The sequence below is a fragment of the Lissotriton helveticus genome, chromosome 1_2 (assembly GCF_964261635.1).
Source record: "Lissotriton helveticus chromosome 1_2, aLisHel1.1, whole genome shotgun sequence".
NCBI lineage: Eukaryota > Metazoa > Chordata > Amphibia > Caudata > Salamandridae > Lissotriton > Lissotriton helveticus.
In genome coordinates, this window is record NC_136058.1 from 116,395,162 (window position 1) to 116,411,210 (window position 16,049).

At 42.4% G+C, this 16,049-nt stretch overlaps 1 protein-coding gene across 1 annotated transcript in view; it reads right to left on the minus strand.

Moving 5' to 3' along the window:
- HOOK1 (hook microtubule tethering protein 1) overlaps positions 1–16,049 on the minus strand; it is a 1,127,940-nt gene that overhangs the window by 105,700 nt on the left and 1,006,191 nt on the right. The window lies entirely within an intron of this gene.

Here is a 16,049-nt window from a genome sequence, read left to right on the forward strand (position 1 = left end):
CCATCTTACTCTTCTTTTTGGGTTTACGTATCTGCCCTAGTAAGCAGTGGAAGGGTGTCTGCTTCCACTGCCTTTTATCCACTCCACTACTTCCTACCAGAAGCTACTGACCTGAGGACATTCCCCTGCCAAATAGAGAAAATTGCCCCCCGACACCTGGGACAGGAGCTGAGCCTACCAGGGGTCATAAGATGTATTCTCACTGGGGTCATGTATGTGCGGTGCATGTAATTATAATGAATTAAACGTTCCAGGCTGCAAATGCTCCAGGAGGAGGGGCAATGGCATTATCCCTCATCCCCCTGTACAATAATGACACAATCCGCTTGCCCGCCCCACACGTATTTACAATGTCCAATGTCTATGTAAGCTGTGGAATTGAAGGATAGGTGGGCCAAATTTCTTCTAGTAAGTTGGCTAACTCAGCGTATTGTAGGTATTGTCCCTGTCCCAGTCCAAAGTTGTTGCAGGCCTGTTCAAATGTGATAAAGCTCTCGCCTGGGTACAGGTCTGCCAGCATGTCGCAGCCCCCCTCCCGCCATAGCTGGTTTGACATATTGGACATCACCCTCCTAACTGGCGAAAGAGCCCACACTGACAGCACCCGATGGAATGGGGCGTGTCTCAGGATACGTTCCACAAATAATTGCCAGGTACACGCAGTCTGTCTAACCAGATATGGTACTGCTTCAGATGTGTCTGCGCCCTCCAGAAACAATGACGGCAGGTCAATGATTGATACACTACCCTGGAGTAGCCATTTCACCCAATTATCCCCTCCGGTGAACAATTTTGTGGCATGCTGTAGTTCTGTGGCGTAAAAGTAGAGCTCCAATCTAGGAGCCTCTAATCCTCCCTCCTCAAATGTACGATTCAGCGTGGCAAGAGCCACCCTGCTGTGACAACCTACCCAGTACAGGTTTATCAAAATAGAATCCATGGTTCGAAATATTCTCCTGGGTATGGGGCACAGTGCGTTCTGTAATATGTAGAGGCAATAGGGCAGCCCCACCCTTTTGGCTATGGCCAGCCTGCCCATTAAGGAAAGCGGGAGTGTGCTCCGGTGTCCCACTGAGCTCTTTAAGGCGTCTATCGTCCTTTGAATGTTTAATTGCAGTATCAGTGAGTCCTCTCTCGCCACCTGTATACCCGAGTACCTAAAGTGTTCCATCACCCACATAGGCTCAATTGGGGAAGAGGTCACTCAGAATGACCAGCCAAGCAAGGGGAAATATCAATGATTTCGTCCTGTTAAGAGGTAATCCTGAGCACCCTCCAAACTCCTCTAGTGCCTGCCTGCAGTAACCTTGGTACTGTCTCCTGTGGTGAGGAGACATAATAATGCGTCATCCGCATACAGTGAGACAAAATATGAGAAGTTCCGCCGACTGGGATTCCCCAGTGGCCCAGGTCCCTACATACCCTTAGAGCAAGGGGCTCTACTGCTAACGTGAAGAGGAGTGGAGGAAGAGGACATCCCTGACACATCCCCCAACCCAGCTGCCACTCTCTCGACCTGCTGTGTCCAACTCGGACTCTGGCACTGGGCGCCATATATAAAATCTGTACCCATCGCCTGAACCTCGGTCCAAATCCAGCCACCCTGAGCACCTCCAGTGGATACCCCCAGTCCACAGAATCAAAAGTATTTTCCAAGTCTATGGAGACCATGGCTAGATCCTCATCCCTTTGACGCACTTTGTGAAGAATATTTGACAACTGCCTGATATTCATGCCTATATTACGGGATGGTACTGTGATGTATTCCTATAGGTACTGTATCGATTCCCCTATTCCTGACCCTGGTTTGGTTAATAATTAACTAGCAGCCATCCAACGGTGCAAGAACCGTTATCTGATTAAGCCACACCACAGCACAGAAGCGCGTTATCTGATTAGGTCATAACGCATGCCATCTAATTAGACAAGCGATATTCCTCCAGCCCCTGATAAGGCATACGGAGTTCTCAAAACAAATCAAACCTACAGCGACCTGGGAAATTCCCATGACCATTGTTTTGATTTCACCGAGAACTTCAGCAAAAGAATGTGCGAACGAGCCCGTTCATATGACATCCTTATTGAGGTATATATGTCCATCCTTACGTCCATCTCGGCACCTTTCAGGTATAAATATTACCGACATTGCCTTAAGCAAACACATGCGGTGGTGACGAGATCGGAGCAGCGAGACGTGCTGAGGAGCCCAGCAGAGAGCGTAGCCCACAGACGCTGCCCCGCCTTCCTGACGCGCTGAGAACGAGACGCTCTCTTTCTCCTGCCGAGAAATCCAGCTCCGGCGCTTCCATGAGCCCTCGCAGGCAGCTGGAATATCAAGACCTGGGATAAGAGATACCAGCCCTCCATCATTCTAGATCTCAGGTACAGAACTGAATAACCCCTTGCAGAGAATTCTCGAATCAGTCCCTTGGCAAAACAAACTTAACTTAAACTGCTACTTATCTACTCCCGCCCACGTATTAGGCTTAGGTCAGGTACATTGGGGTAGGCGTGGTTAGAAGCACCAGTTGAGTACGATTAGTCAAATGTATATATGTATGTATCTATTTTATCCATTTTAAAGTATCATATGGCTCAGAAACCATATCAATGCTTTTACAGTATTATTTTATAATTCTGTCTCTACTGTATGCACTTTACTTAACTACAAGTATTGCAATAATAGCGATTCATTTCTCTTGTATGAGAAAAGAGACTGATCAATAAATAACATCTTTTATTGAACCACGCCCATCTCTTATTTCTCTACAAACTGGTGAAACTAAGAATGCACGTACTGACTGAGTAAAATAAGTTGTCTATTGTTTTCACACGACTCTAGAGATACACTCTTGATTAGGGGAGAGCAAAGTTGTCATGTTCTATGGTTGTCAGAAACTAAATCCCTTCTTGTCTATCCAGAGAGGTTAAAATCCTCCTTGTCTATTCGAGAAAGTTTCTAGTGAACTCTGAGCTAGCTGGCAAACACAAACCTTTAAGTCTAATATCGTCGGTAGAAGACCTAGTTAACCTCTGCCCTAGGTCTATACTATTGAAGATATTATTCCAATGCGCAGAGCCTATTGGGATAATAGGAACTACACTACATGGCGCCCAACCGTTTGGATAAGCGATAAAACTAACGCAAGACATTAGAGTAACTCAGTCGTGCTTTTTCACACAGAACCCCTTTTTTCCCATAATACTCCAAAGACGTCTGGAGTGGGTGAAAGGTCATATCCGCCAAACCTCGCAGGAGGAGACTCCTATGTATGGTTCATGGTTTACTCAACGTTGAAGGATACACTGTTCCCAAATATTGTGCATCTAATCTTTGTTTCCATAGAAACCTGATCTGCAAACAAACAGAATAACCTTCTTGACAATAGTATGTCAGAAACTGAAGAAGAAAGGGAGACAGTTAGACTAGCAGCTGAACTCCTAGAAGCAGATAATCCTCTGCAGCAAAATGACCCGGATATAATACTCATCCCGGTCAACATAAGAAAATCTATAACCCTAAAGCTTATAGAAAATGGACTGACACCAAGAGGTGGTACAGTCATATTCGTAATTGAGGCACACGAATATCGGCAGACAGAGGTATTCTATTCATGGATAAACTTTCCAGCAGCAAACGCTGTAACAAAGGACTTCCACTATTACAAAATAGAGGAACCTCCTAATGAGTACACTCCTTTCGAGGAGGTGGAAATACCACTCAAATTCCAAGAGCACCTGCTCTTGTTTAATGGCGCCCTAAAACATATTAATCACATCACCATGCTCGGTCCACTAGGTAGACCAGGAGCAACGTGGCCGGTCCTAGCCGGATACACACCACATACAGACATTGAAGAAATGCCTGCACCAGAACTTTTAGCACAGCTAAAACAATTAATAAAAATACATAGACAATTAGTCCAATATGTAATGCGGACTTCAACTATCCAACCAGCAATTAAAATTCCACAGTTGACCAGTCATCAGGGGAACACAAATAAAATTACACCACAGAACATACAGTCCTGTCTAGGTAAGGTACCCGCAAAACGGGAACAAATTCCTTTCTGGCTAGCACAAAAAATAACTCAAATAGAGGCAGTGTTTCCAGATACCACCCCTGTTGAGAAACATAGGATTCTGACTATCTGTCTTCCAATGGGAATCGCACCACATGTGGAGGACTGTGACACTTGGGGAACAGTCTTTGCTTCCATTTACACAAAAACACATGGTGTACCATCCATGTCAGTAATACCAGATGTGCTAAAACAGATTCAAGATGAATACGGTCCAGAACCCGCTTTAACTCTCGGTATGAAATTACTGAAAGACTTCAAGCAGGTCTCTGCAATATTATTAGCCAACATAAAGGGAGAAGCAACAAATGTGGCGATTCGCCAGAGGTTAAAAGAGACAAATATAGCAGACCAACCATCTGAAATTGCCAGAATCATAGAAAAATCCTATGAAGAACTAGGAAGAGATAGTTTGGGTGAAATACCAGTGAAACCCCAACTAGTTGAAAGTCCTGAAAAGGTATTTATAAAAAATAATTTAAACACTCAAAAAAAGAGCTGGGATGGAAATAAACAATCCAATCCTAAAGAAACAAGATTCCAGTCCAAAGGAAGGTCTCCTCGGCGGAGAGAAAGATCTCCCGACCAAGGACGCAAGTCTCCCCAAAGGGAGCCCTCTGTGAAAAAATACAACCTTAGAAATAGGGATAATATAAAGAAACCTGATAGATATCAAGATATTGATACACGTCCCTCTCAATCTTTTCAGACTTCCTCGCAGAAATCGGAAAGAAGAGGACGATCAGAACAAAGGGAAGAGCACGTCAAGTCCAAAGACAGAGAACCTGCTCATCTGAATAAAAAATTACAATTTCCAAAAAAGAAGGTAGCCATTATTAAAGTAATCAACAATGCCGAGAATACTGAGGACACAGCTGAAAAACGGAGAATGGGCTCAGACAATGCTAGACAGCGCAGCAGAAGTGAGCATAGCTCGCAAAGTCCTTATGAATCATCTGGAGACAGTGGACACGAATGAATACATTCAGGTGGAAACTGCAGATACCAGAGTTAGCAAACCTCATAAAATATATGAAATAACATTGCGTATAGAAGGGGATAAGACTAGAAAAATAAGGGGACTATTTTGGGATAATCTGTCTAAGGGCTATGACATCCTTCTAGCTAAACGAGACTGGCCTCCAGAGTTTGTCAGGGAGTGCCCACATGGCGAAGAAATAATTATGCCTGCCTTCTCAAACCATATTCCAATTCATAAAAAATATACACTTGCAAGAAAGTGGGCAGTAGCTCAAGCCCCTGCCTTATATAAAAATCATGTGGGATGGGATGAGGTCTCTCCTTCTCACAAAATCCAGTTAAAATCACAACCTACTGCACAGAGGCAGTACCCGATTAAGCAAGAAGCTAAAAAACAGGTAAAAGAGATCCTAGATCAACTTGAATACCAGGGGGTGATTGAAACTTGCACCTCACAAATGAATAATCCTTTTGTTTCCTGTCTCCAAGCCAGACAATTCATATCGTCTTGTTTTGGACTACAGACACCTTAACTCATGTTGCAAAACATTTGCAGTACAAAACTCGCATAGTGCTGCACTAATGAATAACATAGTGCGCAAAAAATACAAAACCACATTAGACATTTCTAATGGATTCTTTTGTCAAAATATAGCACCAGAGAGCAGATATTTGACGGCGTTCTCAGTAAATGGCACGCAAAAGAATTTCTGTCGTTTGCCCCAGGGGTTCAAGAACAGCCCAGGATTATTCTCAGCGAGAGTAACAGAATTACTACAAACATATGATGACGAGGCATTATCTTATGTCGACGACATCTATCTAACAGATGATGACTTGGATACTCACTTGAAGAGAGTGAACACCATAATACTTGGTTTCGCAGCAGAGGGTTACAAATTCAACTTTAAAAAGTCAAGAATTGCCCATCTAACAGTCCTGTTTTTAGGATATGAACTATCAAGTGAAGGCAAAAGCCTGGCTGACAATTTCCTAGAGAAATGTGCTGTAATCCAAGCACCTAGAACACTGAAAAACTTACAATCAATTCTAGGCTTCCTAAACTTCGGAAGAACTTACATTATAAATTATGCAGAGAGAATTAAACCTCTCTATGATCTAATAAAACCAGATTTTAAAAGAATTAATTGGACTCAAAAACACACAGAAATTTTGAGATCGTTACAAACAGATATGTTAGTTAAAACAAAACTACAAACACGTGACAACACACGCAACCTTGTGATTCGAGTCATCCCAGGAAGATGCGGATTCACATACCTGACCTCTAATGAGGGAGAGAAGGTACCAATAGCATACAAATCACATTTGTACACAGAAGCTGAAAAAAGGTTCAGCATTAAAGAAAATATTGTTCATGCGGTTCAAACAGCTGTAGTAGAAGCAAAATACCAAGCAGACGGTAGACAGGTTACAGTCAGAACAGCAGAATCAGCTTTTGAGGCATTAACAACACCATGTAATTTACCGACAACTGCACTGAATCCAGAATGGATACAATGGGTAAATTCTGTTGCTACAGACAAAGTAAAATACTATTTTGACCCAGAAATGGAAGAATTAAAATATCTAGAATATGAAAGAGAATACCCTCTGCCAATCGACATTCTGCCTTTACGACAGTACGCCTGTGTAATATATACAGACGGGTATGCTCAACCCTCAGTTTGGGGAGAGCTGGCTTACAACGCCACATGCGAAATTGTAAAAGAAGTGTGGCGCGGAGGTAAATTAAGACCTCTACTTACAAAAACACACTCAATGGAAAATAATTCAGAACAACAAACGGAAATAATTTCATTAAAAATGGCGCTAGATAATGGCGATCGCAAATTCCCGACACTTATTGTGTGCGATTCGTATTACTGCGTCAAAACATACAATAACGATTTGAAGAAATGGATTCAAAACGGTTACAAAGATGACACAGGTGCCACAATAAAGCAGAAGGCACTTTGGGAACAATTAGTTCTTTTAAAGAAAGAACTACCAAAAACTCACGTGATACATTCACTGAGTCATCAGCGTGATGGCGTTCACGTTGCAGGGAATTCATTGGCTGAGACAGCCACAGCGGGAGCAACTAAACCGGCTTCCGTAGCTACAAAAAAGCGTACAGTAAAACACATTGACGGTGAAACTGTGCTGGCGGTGAAAACGTCATCAAAAGGCGACTGCTCAGCGTTACCGATCAATTATCCACTCAATTATACATACATAATCGATGCAAACTCAGTCCCTTTTGCTCGGATCCCTGGAGTGGGGGATAGAGTAATTCCAAACACGGACAGGAGAGGCTTGTTAATAGCAGACGCACATATGGGTGAGGGTCTCAGACACCTTAAGCAAAAAGATTCTCTGGAAGAATTACAATCAGTGTACTGTGGCCAGGCATGAGCCTGCATCATCACATTTTTGTAAAAAACTGCCCAGACTGCAATAGAGATCGCAGTGGCGAGCGGGGATGACTATTGCCATGGCATTTCACTCCAGATAAACAACAACAATAAGAAAGCACCCATCATGAAAAAAGCGCTATATTAACATAAAAAGACTAATTTTCACTTATAATGTAGACCCCAGCGCTCGGCTGACGTCTGGACTGTTATAAAAGGATTTGCAAGTCTATAATGGCATATACGCTAGGAGCATGCTACGTTTTGACTAATGTATTCCTTTTAGCCCTCAAGCTTATGGGGAAGCATGGCCAAATGAGCATTGCATAGCCGGACTCTTCTCACTTCCTTCCTGAGGGATACGGGATGGTGTAAAGAAAAAACCAAGACATAAAGCAATCTATAACGGAAAAGGTATTAGGTTCGGGAGCTGGGTGGGTCAAACATTTAATAAGTGTCCAACGTAGTCTAAATAACCTGCCAAGGAATTCTCTGAAAGGGTTCAGTCTGTACGAACTATTGTTCGGGACTAGAATGATGATCCAAGATCTTGATAGTCAGACTTCAGTGGTTAAAGACAAAAGCTTTGATATCAAAGATCGTTTGGCTATTTTACAGGACTTAAATGAAACAAGAAAAGACCTGAGCAACATAAAGCTGAAACAACAGCCAACAACCACTGAAAAGAAACCACCTGTCCCAGCAAGGCCTGTCTGGATTCCAAAAGTCGGGGATCTAGTCAGAGAAAAGATCGCGGTAAAGAAGGAATTTGGGCCTTCTTACAGAAAAGCAGTTCCTGTCTTGTCTATCAACAGGACAAGATCAGTAGTACTACCGCCCCTTGCTGGTAAAAAGGAGAACCGAGTTGTATCCATCGACCTGGTTAAACCACAATCATGTGGCCGATAACAAACAGTAGGCCAAGTGGACTCCCAAGAAGTAGCAGAACACCAATGTTTGCTACGAATACAGAGGCTCAAACTGGAAGACTGATCACCTTTGGAAAATCTACAGTGAATCTACAAGGACTATGCAACAAAGCAATGGAACTTGAACCTCTTAAAACCCAAATTAAAACTTTTCATCAAGAAACAACAACCTATGATGATGTAACTGCAGACTTTGCTAATGAAACAAAGCAAAATCCAAAAGCAATTGGAACAATTGACAGAACAGCATCCGGCTACTTCATCAACTTCGATGATTCATCTGAAGACCTGAGTGAAGCAAAGAAACAGCCATCAGCAAAAACTTTTAAAAACAAAGCTAAATAACTTTTTCAACAGCTGAAAGAAACCTATCTGATTTCTCCATGGATTGAATTTTGGGTGGCCTTCGGTGCATTTATCTTCATTCTTTGGCTCATCTTAGTACTATGCTTGGGACATTTCATTGAAGGAAAATATGCTAAAATGGACACAGCAAGCCAGAAAATCAACTTGGTCCTTAAACCACACACATCTTCACACATCGAGAAAAGAGAACTTTCTTCAGTGAACTTCACAGCCAATCCTATACCAGGCGGTGTAGCATGGGACAAAACTGATTATGAAATCTATGGTCCGGTTGAAATCCTGAAGTATCCACACCAATTCAAGATCTCATTGAGTGACTTTGTAAAACCGAGCTCATTTGCTGATGATTGGGACTTTGAAAGTATTAATGATATGATGTCTGATCTTGTGATGTCTGCTAAATTCACAGAACATGATTATTTGCAGGGTTTGTCTAATTATGATCAGATGTTCTGCTATAACCACTATGGTAACCATTATCTACATAAATCTGCACAACCTAGAAATGTTTTGAATTATAACCAATGGGAACATTGTGCTACTCCTCCAAAAGATAGCTCGAAAACATTTTATGATAAATATTCATACTTTTCAGGGTTTAACATAAGTAATGCAGAAACATTTTATTTCAAATTGTCAAATAAGACAGGTATGAAGACGATGCTTACAAACACAAAATTGATATATTCCGATTCATTCTTTGAACAAATGAATACATTTGGGTTTGATTTCTGGAACAATAATATTGAAGCAAAAACTGTTTGGGGTACAAGAGATTGGCAAGTACAAGGTATAGAATCATTGTTTAGAGCCTGCATGATCCCAGAACAAATTATATTTTTGAACGACACTATTCAACAAACTACCTGTCTTGGCTTAGCCAAAATCAAAGATTTGAACAAACCGTCTATTCCAAAGCCAACAGTGAACAGTAATAGCTCTAAAGATGTTGAGATAGACGTAAACCATATTTTCAACCAAAACAGAACAGATCCTGAATGGAAAAAATGGTTAATCTGGCCCACAGATACAAATAACTGTCAAGACAGATTCCTGAACAAAATACAGGGGTTCACATTGACTAGGCCAGACCCTAGATATTCCCAAAGACAACATCCAGGGATAGTAACCACCTACAGCGTGGGCAAGCTCTGCCTTCAATGGCTACAAACGTCCACACTGGCTGAAATTAAGCAACACCTAACTTTACTTACAGAAGGTGCTGACTTGCGTGATTTCATATTGGGACCACGCAAACAGCGTCAAAAACGTTTCATAGCGGCCTCTATATATGCAGCTTATAACGAAGTTTGGAAAGTAACTCAAATTGAGACAGCAGAAAAAATACGGGAAATTGACCGTATTAATTTGGAAAAATCACTTTCTGTGGTGGACAATGGGTTAATGACTCTGTCCTCCAGAATATATTCTCTGGACAGCATTGTGTCTTCAGCAATCGATATAATATCGCAAGACTTACTGATGTTACAACACGGTCAGTCCCAATTGCGTTCTATTGTACAGCTTGGCTGGACGTTACAAAATCTGCGTTCTGGCTATGTGCCCTGGCGTTTAATCAACACAACGTCATTATTTAATATCTTTAACCTCACTGATAAACAAATCAGTTTGGCACAGAAGGGTGCTGACTATACAATTCTGAGCATTGAAAAACTTGAGAGATTACCATTGACAATGTCAGAACGACCTGTCATTGAATGGATAATACATGGGATAATAAATATTCCGATAACTGCTTTCCAGTTTCAATTCTGCCAAAAATATATACAGGCAGGCCAGTATGAAAGGTTGGGTAAAGGATACATTAAGTCAATATGGAACTTGCCCTATACACACGAATGTGTAAGTAATAAAGGCCAGAAAGTGTTTCTCAGTGGCGATAATTGTGCAAGATCACTAAGTGGTACACTTCTGTGTCAGGGTATTAGTTTGCACGGAGCCTGTGAAGGGACTTCAAATAACCTTTCATGTTACCAGCTAGGCACACCTGCAACACGCATAGAACCATTCTTTAGGAGACTCTCGAACGGGAGTTACATTCTAATAGTAGATCGCAGATGTTGTAGTTTGCTGCCCGGAAAACCTTATCTCATAACTGTGACTAGGAAGGTCATGTGCTGTGAACATGTATTGTTCCCCAGCGATTCTCCAGACAGGGAGGCAAGGTTATGGCCCGATTTGAAAATTGCTTCTATTCGAATAGATACTTTAAGCAGAATGAAGACTGTGCTCCTACAGACGCGGACAATGCTCACGTCATCAAAAGAAACGTATGATCTCCAAGTTGCAAGGACAACAGAAGAGATTCATTCATTATTATCAACTAATTCCCCCATACATTTCGCAGAAATACTGAACGAAATCTTAAATATTTCTGATACCACTGGTATCTCCAGTGTATTTAAAGCAGTGTTTTCGGGTACTTTAACTCCATTCAAAGCCATCCTGGGTATTTTTCCAGACTTTGTCCATTCCATTTTTGGCGGACTTCCTCTCCTTTTAGGACTAGTAGCGGGTATTCTATTTTTGATCCTGTTATTTCGCTATGGCAAACCATGTCACAGACAAAACACCTGCGACAAGGGAAGAAATGATCCTAGCCATTGGCTACCGGGACCGGGTAACTAAAATCCTTGGACTATCCCGGCTTAGAGACCTGAACATGACCTGGTTTCTTTCATTTAGACCAATGTGGCAAAGTTGTGTTATGCCTGTATTAAGATGCTTGCTATGCGGCGAAGAATGCGTGTTGGACACCTGTCTGGCACTACAATCGGATGTGCCAATGGACGCAGATACCTTGTTGGGTCCGGTAACGGCTCATGCATTGTGCCGTCCCCAGCGGCTACCAATCCTGATGACGGCATTCGTGGAGTCTTCACCACTACGATTGAGGGGTAGTGAAGTACAAGATGAAAGCAGCATCAATCACGTACGACCTTCAGTCAGCTATGCTGATCAAAACATCAATGGAGGCAATCATGCTCAGGCTCATGAATGCATGGTAACAACTTTTTCCGAATTAGTGGAACTTACGCAAGAAGCTGTTGACAGTTTTTTCAACAGTCTAAATGATATGATGTTTTCACCAGAGCAGCAGGAATAACTTTGAGCAAACTAGCACTCGGAGTTCCTCACATCCTGAATTTGGCCTTCAACTTTTTAAAGAAAAGCGATATGAAAAATGTTCTCATCATTTTTTTCAGACTACGAGAACTTTTTCCCCAATTCCAAAATATTTACGATTTTTGGGACACTTATCTTCTGCTTAAAGTAGACATTATTCTTAGAGAACTAAATTTCTATTTTAGGTAGTCACGAGACATTCGCTATCCTCTAGCACTATTATACATAACTTTATGATTGTGATGAAATGGTCTCGCATTCTTTTTTCTGTATTAAGAGCCATTTCATGTGTGGTTTTCGCATTTATTCATGCTGAATTTAAAAATATGCATTAACTGTTTAGCATTATTAGACTGCTTGTGCATATAGTACCTGTGATTGTGTTTCATATATTTTATAATTCCAATTTTCTGAATACATATGATTGTATTTTGGGGTGGTACGGTATACACAAACGCTACTGGTTTCACTATGCCTAGATTTGTAAATATGGACATAGTCTACGTGGAGTGGGTGTGATGTATTCCTATAGGTACTGTATCGATTCCCCTATTCCTGACCCTGGTTTGGTTAATAATTAACTAGCAGCCATCCAACGGTGCAAGAACCGTTATCTGATTAAGCCACACCACGGCACAGAAGCGCGTTATCTGATTAGGTCATAACGCATGCCATCTAATTAGACAAGCGATATTCCTCCAGCCCCTGATAAGGCATACGGAGTTCTCAAAACAAATCAAACCTACAGCGACCTGGGAAATTCCCATGACCATTGTTTTGATTTCACCGAGAACTTCAGCAAAAGAATGTGCGAACGAGCCCGTTCATATGACATCCTTATTGACGTATATATGTCCAACCTTACGTCAATCTCGGCACCTTTCAGGTATAAATATTACCGACATTGCCTTAAGCAAACACATGCGGTGGTGACGAGATCGGAGCAGCGAGACGTGCTGAGGAGCCCAGCATAGAGCGAAGCCCACAGACGCTGCCCCGCCTTCCTGACGCCCTGAGAACGAGACGCTGTCTTTCTCCTGCCGAGAAATCCAGCTCCGGCGCTTCCATGCAGCCCTCGCAGGCAGCTGGAATATCAAGACCTGGGATAAGAGATACCAGCCCTCCATCATTCTAGATCTCAGGTACAGAACTGAATAACCCCTTGCAGAGAATTCTCGAATCAGTCCCTTGGCAAAACAAACTTAACTTAAACTGCTACTTATCTACTCCCGCCCACGTATTAGGCTTAGGTCAGGTACATTGGGGTAGGCGTGGTTAGAAGCACCAGTTGAGTACGATTAGTCAAATGTATATATGTATGTATCTATTTTATCCATTTTAAAGTATCATATGGCTCAGAAACCATATCAATGCTTTTACAGTATTATTTTATAATTCTGTCTCTACTGTATGCACTTTACTTAACTACAAGTATTGCAATAATAGCGATTCATTTCTCTTGTATGAGAAAAGAGACTGATCAATAAATAACATCTTTTATTGAACCACGCCCATCTCTTATTTCTCTACAAACTGGTGAAACTAAGAATGCACGTACTGACTGAGTAAAATAAGTTGTCTATTGTTTTCACACAACTCTAGAGATACCCTCTGGATTAGGGGAGAGCTAAGTTGTCATGTTCTATGGTTGTCAGAAACTAAATCCCTTCTTGTCTATCCAGGGAGGTTAAAATCCTCCTTGTCTATTCGAGAAAGTTTTTAGTGAACTCTGAGCTAGCTGGCAAACACAAACCTTTAAGTCTAATATCGTCGGTAGAAGACCTAGTTAACCTCTGCCCTAGGTCTATACTATTGAAGATATTATTCCAATGCGCAGAGCCTATTGGGATAATAGGAACTACACTACAGTACGAATCCACATTGATCTTCGTAGAGCAGGTGCACCATTAACAGGGTCAGCCTTGTGGGAAGAGTCTTGCATAGTCATTTAATGTCTAACTTTTTTATTGTGAGTGTTCATTATGCGGTGGGGTCCTGAGCATTCCCCCTGGCTTAAGGAGCATGACAATTACCCCCTAACGCATCGACGGGGGCAATACCCCCGCTTCGAAAAGCCTTCTCAGACACCTGTAGTAAGGGGCTGGACCATCTCATCCAAGTAGGCCTCTAGAAAGTCCATTAGGAACCCTTCTGCCCCGGGGGTCTTGGCTCCAGGCATCTCCATACTAAACTTAGAGGTGAAACTCTTAGCCAAAACCTTGGCCAATAGGCTGGTGCAGTACATGCCGGAACTGGTCCACCCCGACCAGATGGGATTTATGCCCAAAAAGGCCATGCACCGTAATATCAGGCGTGCCTAAAATCCCTTGGCTTCTGCTCGTCTTCTGGAGGGAAGGGGGACACGGTGGTGCTACTGGAAGATATCGACAAGCGTTTGACTCCCTCTGCTGAGACTACTTGTTTGCTCTGCTCTAGAGGTTGAACTTGGGCCCCCACTATGTCTCCTATGTTCAATCAATGACTATTAAAATGCAACAGGGTGGATGGCTACTGGTCCATCAACGTCACATTGGTTCAGTCAAAGAGCCAGAACAGGATTAGATTTATAGACCACATCTATAAGGAAGATAGTGTTGCCTGTTGTTCGATGTATTGTATTATTAATCAATTTGTTAAATTTGTCGTTTTTAATATGATATCTTAATATTAAATGTGTTTATCCAAAAAAGAAAAACAGTACAAATGTTGGTTTTCAAGTCAGTTTGTAGGAATAAAAGGATTTTTTCAATGATATTTGTTGGACACTGAGTTCTCTCTTCATATGTGATAATGATGTTTTTGCACATTAGACAGATCATTGATTGCCTAGTGGTTTTTCCTGAACAATGGTGGCATGCTACAGCAGGTGGCTCAACTGCAGGGCTTTCAGAAGTGGGACATGATTGGGATCTCCACTCGGGGTGATGTGATGTGGAGTACTGTATTGAAATTGTTTCAAGAGCTACACACTGATTACAAACTGCATCGCATCCAATTCCACCGGTATCAGCAGCTCTGCCATGCCTTCACTTCCTACCTTGGGGATCTCACAGACCTTCCAGAAATTAGCCCACAGGAGGGTAAGCTACTCTTGGGGGACTTAAGGCCTCATAAAATTGTGAAAGCTTACCAGACACTAGTCACGAATAGCTCTAACACACTTCCCAGCCTCAGGGCGGAATGGGAGGCAGACATTGGAGTGCTAGACAATGACGACTGGACAGCGGGATTGGGGGCGCCTCATGAGGCAGCGACTTTGGCCCAACTTTGGTTGATACAGCTCAAATAACTTCATAGAGCCTATTACACATGCCATCGTTTGTGGCGTATGGGAGTGATTGGCTCCGAGGCAGAACCAAGGAGTGTACTTTACTTCATACTGGGTGGAGCTGCACGGCGCTGGACAGGTTTTGGCGTGGTGTGACATCATGCTTGGGAGCAGTCTTTTCTTAGACAATGCCACGGGACCCAAAATTGATTCTTCTTCACATAACGGACGGCATAGGGGAGAATAGATATTAACGGTTGCGCTTGTTTCTGGGCCTCACCCTAGAGAAAAGAGGCATAGCCAGGGAGAGGAAGGCAGAATCTCCACCGTCACTTGCAGTATCTAAGAAAGGATTGGACCACTGTATTGGGCTGGACGCTGCTGTATTGGGCAGGCCAGGGGCTGTCTCCAGAAGAATCCTAAGATCTGGCAAAAAGTGGGCTGACTACAGGGAGATTGTCCTGGCACCCATTAGCATAGGACGCCCATCACTTGAGGCAGACATCCGGGGGTATGGGGCTGATAAGCAGGGGACTGCTGCACATGATTAATGTCAGACTTGGGAAAAATGCACATTGTCGCTCGGTGTTTGGGGGGTGGATGGCGTCACCGATGCAGATTTTCAGTTCATGTTTTGGGTATATTTACTTCCTTATCCTAGGTGTACTTTTCTGCCAGTGCGGAGATGCTTTTCTGTATAAACCAATAAAATCTGTTATTTTAAAAAAATGGTGAGCTTTCAATATAAGATTTTGGAAACTAGTATATACCTGGCATATCTAGACAGACAGAGAGTAGCTTGGATGAAGTTAGGGGATTGCAGAATGCAAGTGTAGAAGAGGATGCAGTGGTTAAGGAT